Source organism: Suricata suricatta, chromosome X (assembly GCF_006229205.1).
Source record: "Suricata suricatta isolate VVHF042 chromosome X, meerkat_22Aug2017_6uvM2_HiC, whole genome shotgun sequence".
Lineage (NCBI taxonomy): Eukaryota > Metazoa > Chordata > Mammalia > Carnivora > Herpestidae > Suricata > Suricata suricatta.
In genome coordinates, this window is record NC_043717.1 from 3,818,585 (window position 1) to 3,829,935 (window position 11,351).

At 46.7% G+C, this 11,351-nt stretch overlaps 1 protein-coding gene across 1 annotated transcript in view; it reads left to right on the forward strand.

The window, feature by feature from the left end:
- STS (steroid sulfatase) overlaps window positions 1–11,351 on the forward strand; it is a 133,292-nt gene that overhangs the window by 25,274 nt on the left and 96,667 nt on the right. The window lies entirely within an intron of this gene.

Genomic DNA, 11,351 nt, shown 5'->3' on the forward strand with positions numbered 1-11,351 from the left:
GAAGGTCTCTGGGTCCAGCTTCCACCTTCTACAGTGAGGGCGCCAAGGACAGGTTCCCAGGGTGACTGGGACGGATGATGTTTGGTGGCCGGGTACAGGTGTGGTGAATACCAGGAGGATGCAGCCAGCCGAGGTGGGAGGGGTCGCAGACCGGGAGTCGGGGGTCCTCTCGTCAGGGAAGGCGGGGGATGCAGGATGGAATACGACAGAGGCTGAAGTCCGGGAGGAGACAAGAGCCCCAAACTGGGGTTTCGTCTCGGGATGGACTGAGCTTGCGAGATGCTACGCACGGGGCGAGTGTGAAGGAATCCGGATCTCACACACTTGGTGAATGTGCAGGAAACAATCAGACGGTCATCATTAACTTTGTGTAGGAAGCAAAGGGTCTGGGGGCCGAGTGACGTGTGCGATCCAAGTACAGCGGCGCCAGATGGAAAGGAGAGTCCTGCAGGTGGTCTGCCCGGTCAGTCCTGAGGCCGGTACCGGATCCCGCTAGCCCACCTGGGTGCTTTCGCCCTGCTGTTAAGCTGTTCGTGTGAGTAGAACCTACTTCCCCACAAGCAGGCTCTGGGTATCGACGTCCCGAACTCCAGGTGGGACACAGGCACTTTCTGTGGGGCCTATTCTTGCCTCAGGGCAGGAACCTGGCAAGTCTGGAGGGACTTTGGGTGCCACAACTTTGGAGGAACCTTGCCCGTGGGATCTGGTGGGTGGAGGTCATGGGTGCACAGGACGGCACCTCCGCGGCCCCGGCCCCGAGCGCACCACTGCGGAACTGGACACCCCTGCTTGCTCTGTGCGGCAGGACACTTGAGCTTAATCTTCCCTTCCTTCCGGAATATTCCGTGGCTTTGACTTTGAGGGATTTGCGGGAGAATAAGAATTACAGAGAACAAAGAGAGAAAGACGTTTTAGGAAATGTTTTTCCCTCTATTCAATTGAAACCCCACAGCAGAGGATTCTTCTGCTGCAGGAAGCCTCTGTGGAGGCTTAAAGCTTTGGCTTATTTGCGTCCTTAATGCTTAGGAGCTTAACAGAGCTATTTTCTATTGTGATTTCTGTAATTTGTTCCTTAAAAGGCTCGTTTGTTCCTTCTCCCTGGTTCACAGACAAACTTTTTGGGGGGTTTAAAGATTAATTTATTTTCTAAACGTGTTAATGCAGGAGCTGCCTGGGAGTTCTGACAGACTTTAAAGCCTTAAGCACCTGCCAAGTAGAGTTTTATTTTTATTCCCCTAGAAACCAACTGTACGTTTTGCACGGAAATATTTTGAGTCCTTTTTTTTTTGGTCATTTTAGTCTAGAGGGGACATTGACATTCTTAGGACCTGGCTAGAAGAGCTCAGAAAAAACTGACAGACTCAGTAAGCTAATGAAAAGCTGAAAAGGTTCATGACTAATTCATGATAAACTAATATAGCATTCATTATTCTTCCTTAATGTTCTGATGGAAAGTAGGAGTCTTTCAGTGGGGGCTAAAATCTCTGTTTCTAAATACCTAATAACAAATCCATTATGTCCTACCAACAGAAAGACATCCTCACGGGGCATGATAATGGACTTCGCAATTTAAAATTCAGGGTTCTTGAGTGCAGACTTTTTCCCTCTCTCTAAGTGGATTGGTGATCAGCAGGAAAATACTTCTATCTGAATTTTTCCCCGCCAAAAGAAAGGCTGCCTGAAAGTAAAATAAAGTTTGCTTATGACACTGAAAAAAATTCCTTTTGATGACATGTCTTTTTATGTCAGAAGACCGGCCAGGAATCTCTGGATTTATTCTGTTTAAATATGTTCTAGGAGAGTAACTTTTTTTAATCCTCTGATGATAACGAACACCTTCTTCAGGAGGATTGTAAATTCCCAGGAAGGATGCTCTGTGGCCGCAGACACCCACGATGATGAGCACATTTTGGGGGCAAGATAATCCCGACCCCCCAAAAGCTATGGTGATTGTGTTGTGTGTCTCAGAGACAATGAATGCGGGAAGGTGTGTTATCCGGTATGTTGTGAGAACACAAAACAATCCGGAGGTTGTACCGTTGACCAAGTGACCATGGATACTGGGACACCTTGGCGTCACGTTCCTCCTGACAGGAGGCAGCGAGAACACAAAGTAAAACCTGTGTGACATCCCTGCCAAGAGCTTTCCACTGGGTGCCTTCCCAAGAAAGTGAGGAGACAGATCCAGAATCTAGCACATTGTCACACACAGTGGACCTGGATTCTTCCAAAATAGTCTCCTGGGAAGCACAGAAAGGTCAGGGACAGTTCCAGATTTACGAAGATGAAGAGGGGCACCTGGGTGGCCCAGGCAGGTGTAGCGTCCTACTCGATTTCAGCTCAGGTCTTGATCTCACGGTTCGTGGGTTCGAGCCCCGTGTTGGGCGCTGCCCTGACAGCACGGAGCCTGCTTGGGATTCTCTCTCTGCCTTGCGTCCGCTCATGGACACAAGCACATGCCCTGGCTGTCGAAATAAATAAATAAACTTGAGAAAGTAAAAATAATAAAAACAGGAAGAACCCCAGCGACCGTACCTGAATGTGGAAAGGGTCGTGGATGGGGAAAATGATGAAGACGGTGCAGTTGTTTGGGAGCTTTGTGGCCGGCGCGTTGACAGACTGCGTGTCCATCTTGTTACTTGGTGCTGTGCTCGGGAGCCCCTGTCCTTCCTCGGGGACCCCCATGTGGAACTTTTTAGAGGGTCAGGTGTTTCCATTGTGCAGCTTATGATGAAACGTCATGAGAGAAATCCAAATCCATTTGTTATCCTTCCTTCATCTCCTGGTGTAGAACAACAACCGTGTGCATGTGTGTACACACGTGCACACACGCCCGAGCATTCCTCGAGGCAGGAAGCAAGCAGCTGTGCCAGAATACAGACAGCACACCGAAGTTGCTAGGACGCATGCAGGCGTGTGTATTCCTTTCAAGTGCTCTGGGAGTCTGGAGGGTTTCAGAAGTAAACAGGTGATATATTTTCCTTTTCCTGTTGGAGAACATGTTTCGGTTCCACTGATTTGTGTTTAAAATTTTGTACAGTACCAGTTTTTTAAAGTTTTTTTTTTTAAATTTGAGAGAGAGGAAATGTGAGAGTGGAAGAGACAGAGGGAGAGAGAGAATCCCAAGTGGCTCAGAGCTGTTAAGTGTGGAGCCCGACACGGGGCTTGAACCCATGAACTGGGAGATCATGACCTGCGCTAAAGTCGGATGCTCAACCCACTGAGCCGCCCAGGCGCCCCAGTGTTCTTTTCCTTTGAAGCTCATACTACACTCTCCACTTTCAGGGTGACTTCCATAGAGAGCTGACTATGATACCGTTTCAAGTATGAAATATGATATTATCCGGTCAGGTAGGAATCGATACCACAACGTCACATTCTTTGTCTTCTTTCTGTATAAAATGTCAGGAGACAATAATAAAGTGCCGTAATTAGATTTTATAACAGAGAGGCACAGCCTGCTAATTGTAAAGCAATAATCGGTTGATGCTGAGTGCTCCGGGGAAGACTCTTTCTGCCTATCCGGCTACGCCTCTCATGCTTTTATCAGATCTGCCCTGCACTCCTTTACGACTTGATATGTTTGCTAAACTCAGCTCTGAGTGCAGCCTGGGCGGGGCGGCTGGTTGAATGCCTCACGGGGGCTCAGGTCCCCGTCTCTTGGAGCCCCGCATCGAGCTCACTGCTGTCAGCACAGAGCCTCCCTGGCCGGGGTCCTCTGTCCCCCTCTGTCGGCCCCTTGTCTGCTTGGGCTCTCTCTCAAAGCTGACTAAACATTAATAAAGTAAAATAAAATAAGCTCTATGACAACAGAATGGAAATTTGCCCTCGAATACCAGGGTTTCCTAATATTCCTTTGTCAAAACGGAGCACTTGTGTTCTTTGAATTCTACCTTTTGACAGCCAGATGTCGGTCTGTGGGAGTCCTTAGATTTTTGCAGCATCTTTCCAGAGCCCGAGGAGGTTTGCTGAGTGTGTTTAATTATGTAACGCTACGGGATGAAGGGGGAGCCGTTGGCTTTACGTGTCTGTCACGTGTATGTATTCTAAGATCTAATATTCAGGGTGGGGTTTGGTCAGGTGCGTGGTAATGCGTAGTCACAAGAGGAGGTCAGATGTCATCTCCTTGATTAGTTACGTACGTTCTTTGCTTTGCCAGACAGGCATCCAGCTCGTTATTCCGACAATGGGAAGCACCATGAGCGGAATTAATTTGCCTCTAAAGGACATTTCGCTTTACTGGAAATGGAAAATTTCATCCTAAGGTCATTAGCTCGTGACCTTCCTATCCAAGTGTAAAGATAAGTGTGTTAAGCGTGTTTAATAATGCTGAACATCATCCTGAGAGCTAAAAGCAATTTGATTTCCTGTTCAGATGTTGGTCACATTTCAAGTGTCAGAGAAAATTTGTGAACTTCAATTTTCTTTCTCTCTTTTTTTTTTTTTGATAATAATCATCTTTATTTAAAGTATTATCCTTAGGCGATCCAAAACTGTGGATTAGTCTCCAAGGTCTTGATTTCTTGTTAATAATTCGAAAATATTATTTTAGTAACTTTTTTGTCCTCAGTGTTCCCTCATAACATTGGGAAGCACGCCAAACCCGTGAGCTCTTCCCTTGAGAGAGTCTTTTGTCAGACTTGCAGGTCATGTCCAAGTTGTATGTGTTGAATCACCTTATGGCGCGAGTGATGTAGGAAAGAAATGCTTCACCTCGCCCTGCCTTACTGACGGGATGAGCAGTCTCACACTCTGATTTTGGGAGGCACAAGGGTGAAGTCACACCCCGAAAGCAATCAAGGGACTCCCCTTCTTTCTCCTCCTCTCTCAACTACTTTGCTCCTGGTTCCCACAGCTCCCCGGGCCACACCCCGTGCCCTTCCCCGTGCATGCCCCTTTGCCCTCTGTTTGGCCACCACAGTTTCAACAAAGCCGTAGATAAAAGTGTTTACTGTTTAGACACATGTGCATTGACACATACACACACACGAATATGATGTAGGTGTAGGTACACCCCCATTTCGGCTGCTGCTCCTTTGTGGTTTCCGTGGAAAATGGTGGGAAAGGTGGAAAAAAGATGGGGAGAGGTAGGCAGGGAGTAAATCTGGTCTTGTTTCTGTCGCTTTCCATGTTGGACCCAACAGACATCCAAAGAGAACGAAAATGGTGCCCCGGTGAGCGCATTTCCCTGGTCCCACATCTGGTGCCGTGAGCTTCCGTGGGTCCACACCAGGAGCAGACGGTCTGGAACAGTCTGCAGCCCATTCCACGCAGTCTCCTGCCGCTCAGCAGCTCTGAGCCTCCCGTCATCTCTCCGCTTCCCCTTGGCACCCCCGGGACACCAGTGGCCTCCCCATGCCTGCTCCATGGGGAGTCTCATTCCTCCTGCGTTCTGCTTTGCCGCCACAGGGTCAACAAAGCCACAGATAAAGCATTCCCTGTTTACACACATGTGCGTACACACACACACACACACGCAGGAATATTTTGCTGGTATACATACACCCCTGTTTCTGTTGTCGCTCCTTTGCGGTTTCCATGCTCAGAATGTTCCGGAAGGGATGCATTTGCGGTGAAATGCTTTGTGTCAACAACACAGATACTCCTAATTTAAGAGTGCTCTCAACATGAAAACCGAAACTTACGCTGTCTTCTACTTAGCCTCTCTCTCTGTCTCGCACACACACACAGAGACATTTTCCGGCAGAGTCAAGGTTCGCTGAGTCATCACTGATGACTGCAGACAGAACGCACGACCCTCTTCATCACCACCCCCCAAGTGGCTGTCACTTCACATCCTGTGCCCATTCTGGCCGTGTAGTGAGCTCCCCGTGACTTGCTGGTCCTCTGTGGTTGGGCGGGGGGTGTTGGTCAGGGAGCTGCCAAGGAGGTGTGTGGTTCATTTATCCGGGGATGCTGATGGACGTGCTTTCCATCCCGCTGTCTGGGCTCCAGGACCATGGAAACACCACAATATGAGTTCTGGGCAAGAGTTCGGAGCCTACACATGCGACCTCCAGGCTCCAGGCTTGTGCTGTTCCTGGTGGCTCATGGTCCGTGGCTCATGGCCGCGGCTTCAAGTGTTCCACACTCATGGAGTCTTCTAGCTGAAACACTCACGGTGCCTTCTCTCTGTCTCTGTCTCTGTCTCTGTCTGTCTGTCTCTCATCATTAGACACTACTGTGGTGGTTTTCTTTGTTTCCAACTACACATTCCCAAAAAGCTGTGACAGAGAGAGGTGAAGGCTGCCAAGCTATGCCAGAAACAAGCATGTGTGACCTCTGGTTTTAGACTCTGAGCATCTTCAGACGCAACGCCGTTATAATCAGAACTTTCTTCCACAAGCGAAAGACTCCAGAGACACAAAGTCTGTGTGAATTCAATTCTCCGCAGTGACTGTTTATTAAGCATTTATCGTGTGCTTGTGTGGAAAGAATAAGCACTTAAAAAGATTTCTCTCAAACGAGAAGCTTCCTTTTTGTTTCTGATTGCGGGACAAGGGCCAGCTGCACACCATTTGAGGGAACGTCAGGATTTAAAAATCAGAGCTCGTCACTTTGAAGTGATGACTCAATTAGGGTCTCTTCAGGCCTACTGGAGCCACGGATTCATTGTCTTCTTACTCCCATTAGTGCAAATTATCATATTTAGGCGTTTTATAAATTTAATTGTGACATTGTATCCATTGGCACAAAGACAGTATCATCGAGTTGCACTCTGTGGGCTTTGTTTTTATTTTTTCCTGATTATAAAAATAGGTATAACTCTCAGATAAACACGAGAATATATTTTAAAATTATCTAAAAAAAACCATGGTTGGTCCCTCTTGCTCAAAATGGATGAGAAATGAAGTCATATCATCTTTCTCTACAAATAAATACATGCAAGTCCACATGCACATACATCAAAAACTAGACGTGTCCGTACAGTGATACGAATACTTTCGGGTTTTTATTTTTTTAATTTCTGATTATGCTGCCTTGGGGTTCCTGGGGGGCTCAGTCAGCTGAGCATCTGACTCTTGATTATGGTTCAGGTCATGATCGCACAGTTGGTGGGGTTGAGCCCCGCGTCAGGCTCTGCACTGACAGTGTGGAGACTGCTTGGGATTCTGTCTGTCTGTCTGTCTGTCTCTCCTCTCTGTCTCTCTCTGCCCCTCTCCTGTGCACACTCTTTCAAAATAAATAAATAAACGTTAAACAAATTTTTTAACGTTTATTTATTTTTGAGAGGAGACAGATCATGAGCAGGGGAGGGGCAGAGAGAGAAGGAGACACAGACTCTGAAGCAGCTCCAGGCTCCGAGCTGTCAGCACAGAGCCCGACGCGGGGCTCGAACCCACAAACCGTTAGATAATCTGACTGAGCCAGCCAGGCGCCCCATAAATAAACATTTTTTTAAAAACTTGTGATCATGCTGGATTTATTTAATGTCAGGTTCTGCACTAACATTACATGGTCAAGTTTTCTTTCATGACAAAATATTCTTTAAAACTCAAGAATTTTAAGGGCTGTGTAATATTTTATTATGTCATTTGTCTTCCCCCCATGCTTGTACCTTCACAAATTTCTCATGTGGGTAGCAGTGTGTTGAGGAAGGGGGTCCCTCGATATTTTCATAAGAGAATTTCCTAGAAACGGAAGCACTGATTCAAAGAATGTGACCCCCTTGAGATGCTTGATCTCCATTGCCGGATATGTTCCCGGAAGTCTGACTCTGCATGTCCCCAACCAGTGAGCAAGGGGCCACGCTACGTCTTGTCCAAGACGCGGTGTCGTCACGTCCCAATATTTGCCAATATTGGTAGGTCAAAATGAGCATTTTCCTCGTGTGTTCATTTTATTTTGTGATTCCTGATGAGACTAGGTTGTTTTTATGTGTCTGTTAACTTATAGTTGTTTTGTTTGTGTGACATTTTTCAGTCACGATGATCATTCTTCTCATAGTCTCTCCCCTCCTCTCTTCTTCCTGCTATTTTCTTAGCCAATTGCTGATCACATGCTTCTCCTTCTGACATGATGTGGACTAATGACCAATTTGAACTATGTTATGGCCACACACGCTATTTTCACCCTAGATTCTTCTCACAGGCACTCTCTGGTGCCCGTTTTTATAGGTAACGTGAGTGGGCTTGGACTTGCCTAGTGCCCAGTCCTCAAGAAAAGAGGAAAAAAAAAATCAAAGAAACAGGGTTGGAAATGAAAGGAATACTATTGGGCCCCATAAGACAGAGTCTTGAGCAAGCATGTGATCTTCCGCGCCAGCCCATGGAAGGAGGCGGAACTGTACGCTCGGAGCCGTAGCGTCCCATCCAGCTGAATTACGTGGAGGGAAAGAGTGATGTTTGCTGCCTACGCACCAGCATCCACATTTCACGGTAAACAAGAGAAGGGATGGGGATTGAGTGATTATTAATCATGGTTCCCTGTTCCCCCAAGACCAGGGCGACCCCTCTCTCCCCTCTTGTTTGTGGACATCAGTGAAGGGAGCGCAGCCGCCAGACACGTAGGCAGTTGGGCACGAATGCTCCCCTGCACCACTCGGCAGGTGTCAGGTTGCAGACAGGTGGCCGTGGCCGTGCACATGGGCTCTGTTCTGGGCGCCCCACCCAGAGGCCGCTGTACGACTCCGGCTACACATCCTGTTGTGTTTGCACTTTGTGGCTTCGGGGATTTTGCGGTATTCGGTGTGGCTGTTGAAACACGAAAGCCATGCTGAGTCTTCTGTTTTTTGTCTAACCCGTCTCGCCTCCACACGCATTAACGATCTTTCCTTTGTCCTCAGTGTCCTAAGATCCCACAATCATGGGCTTTTCCTCTGGGTCTGTTTGCAGTCATGGCTGTGGACACGCTGTCTTCGGTTCAGTGTGCAGATCACGGACTTTACTTCTGAAACTCGGTCTTGTGCTCCCGCTTTGGAATTTACACACACTGCCCTGCGTCCTTTCTCTTTCTCCTTTCCTGTGTTTCTGTGCCTGCGAATCACATCTCCTTTCATATTTTCTCTGCTGTTCCCAATCACCTCACTCTTTTTTCCACTTTCTTTTGGGATACCCTCAACTGCTTCTTCCCGGCTGAATGATCTCATCATCGATCATGTGCTGGTTTTCCAAATCTCCTGTTTCTTCTCTAAATGTACTTTCTTCAAAGCACCTTTGTTTATCTACCGACTGACTGTTGGATGATTGAAAGGTTTGGGTTGGGGTCGTCTTGTTTCTGACCTTCATCGTAGAGACTCCGTTCAAAGGGACTCTGGTCCTTGGCGTCTGTGTGTAGTGAAGAGGGAGGTTCCACAAGGCTGAGCGGAAGCTGTGCAGGTTCTGCACACTGGAACACTTATTCTGGGTCTCGCCTGTCAGGTAGCTGGCCTCTCCGTCCATGGCTGTCAGCCGTCAGTAGTTATTGTCTGTGATGTCCACTTTCCGCAGAGAGGAATCCTGCCTTGCAGAGAGTCGGGACCTGCGGGAGAAGGCCCCTGGCCATGTGGACCCCGTTTCAGGATCACACGCCCCTGTGCACACACTCTGTTCTCACCCTCTCCCACGTCCTTTGTCAGCGATCCTTCCCATGTCTGCTGGGCACTCTCCAAAACCGTCTCTTCTTTCCGTCTGCTTTTGTCCAACTGTGTCAGTAGATGCTTAACATTTCCTTGGTGTATCTGTCTGCTTTTGTCCAACTGTCTCAGTAGATGCTTAACATTTCCTTTGTGTATCTGTCTGCTTTTGTCCAACTGTGTCAGTAGATGCTTAACATTTCCTTTGTACATTTTTAAGTGGTGTTTAGAAGCCGTTGATTACCATGAATCTTCATTTAAAAAAAAATTAAGGTTTAAAATTAAATTTAAAAAATTTTAAGTTTTACACTGAAAATTCTCATTTGCTACCATCTTGTCTGTAGAATAGCAATAATTCATATCCCTCTTGGACAGTGAGGAAGTGGAGACCCAGAATGCTTAGGGAATTTCCTGAGAACCACACAGGAAGCATGGTAATGCTGAGGCTGTAACCAGTTTATCTGGCTCCCAAGTTCACGTTTCCTAATTTTGGTCTGTGGAGCGTGTTGGGGCCGTATGACACTGCCCATAGTCACTTTTGACCTGTATGAGTGGGCGTTTCCACTGCTTTATCCTAATACTGTCATGAAAAGATCTTGTCCCATTTTTCAATAATTATAGCTTTTCCTTTCCATTACAATCCACTACTACTACTACTACTGTTACTACTACTACTAATAATAAACTAGGAAGAAGAGCAGTAATAGCATATCCAGGAGCATTAAATAAAAGGCATTGGTGGCCCTGTGTGGAATAACATCTCCGTCCTAAGTTGAATGAAGAGCTCACGAAAGTTTTGCTGAAAAATTAGGTGGTGAATTTACTTATGATTTGATAGATCACACAGACGCACTGGGTTATCCGAGAAAATCATTTATTCGCTTCAGTTTGACAAGCACACTGATCCTCGCTTTCTGTCATCCATTTTAAGAGCTTACAAATTTTCTTAAAAATGACACCTGTTCCCTCATGTATGAGAAACACATTTTTAAGAGGCGCCGATTGATTTCTCTGCATTACTCAGGACTTCACGTTTTTATTGCCAAAACGGCCACTCACACACTGGGCTCATCTCCCCTTTGCACACGTGCGTTGTCCCAGTGGTGTGTTAGAATGTGTGCATGGTGTGTATAAACCAGAGGAGTGAGGGGAGGGGGCAGAGTACTGATTATCTTCCACAAGTGAGTCAAAGCCTCTCTTTAGACTTTCATGCAGAGGAAGGACTGAATTTATACCTTTGCTATTGCTTCAATTCATAAATAATAATTTAAAAGTTTTAATTTTTCTAAATGATGTCAGAGGCATGCCTGGTTGCTCAGTCATTTGACTGACTGACTCTTGATTTTGACTTAGGGTCTGGTCACAGGGTCATGAGTTTGAGCCCCACATTGGGCTCTATGCTGACTGCAGGGAGCCTGCTTGGGATTCTCTCTCTCTCTCTCTCTCTCTCTCTCTCTCTCTCTCTCTGCCCCTTCCCATGTACAATAAAAAATAATAATTAAAAAATTAATTTGAATGATATCAGAAAAATGCCTTCTGGATAGAAGTGAAAACACCAAACCCTAATCGAAGCTTTCACCGTTTACCACAGACATAGTGCTTGACAGGGACATTTAGAACTCAGAGTGTTTCAACGTTTTATTCCAGATTGGAGCCACAAAAGGATCAGCCTGTACAGGCGAGCGCGCATGTAACTGAAGAATTATTCTCTAACGTGCTGGAAAGAATAACTCACAAGATAGCTTGGGGCAAGTCTGAGGTTGCACATCGCTGTTAAACACCATCAGCTTTGCAGAAA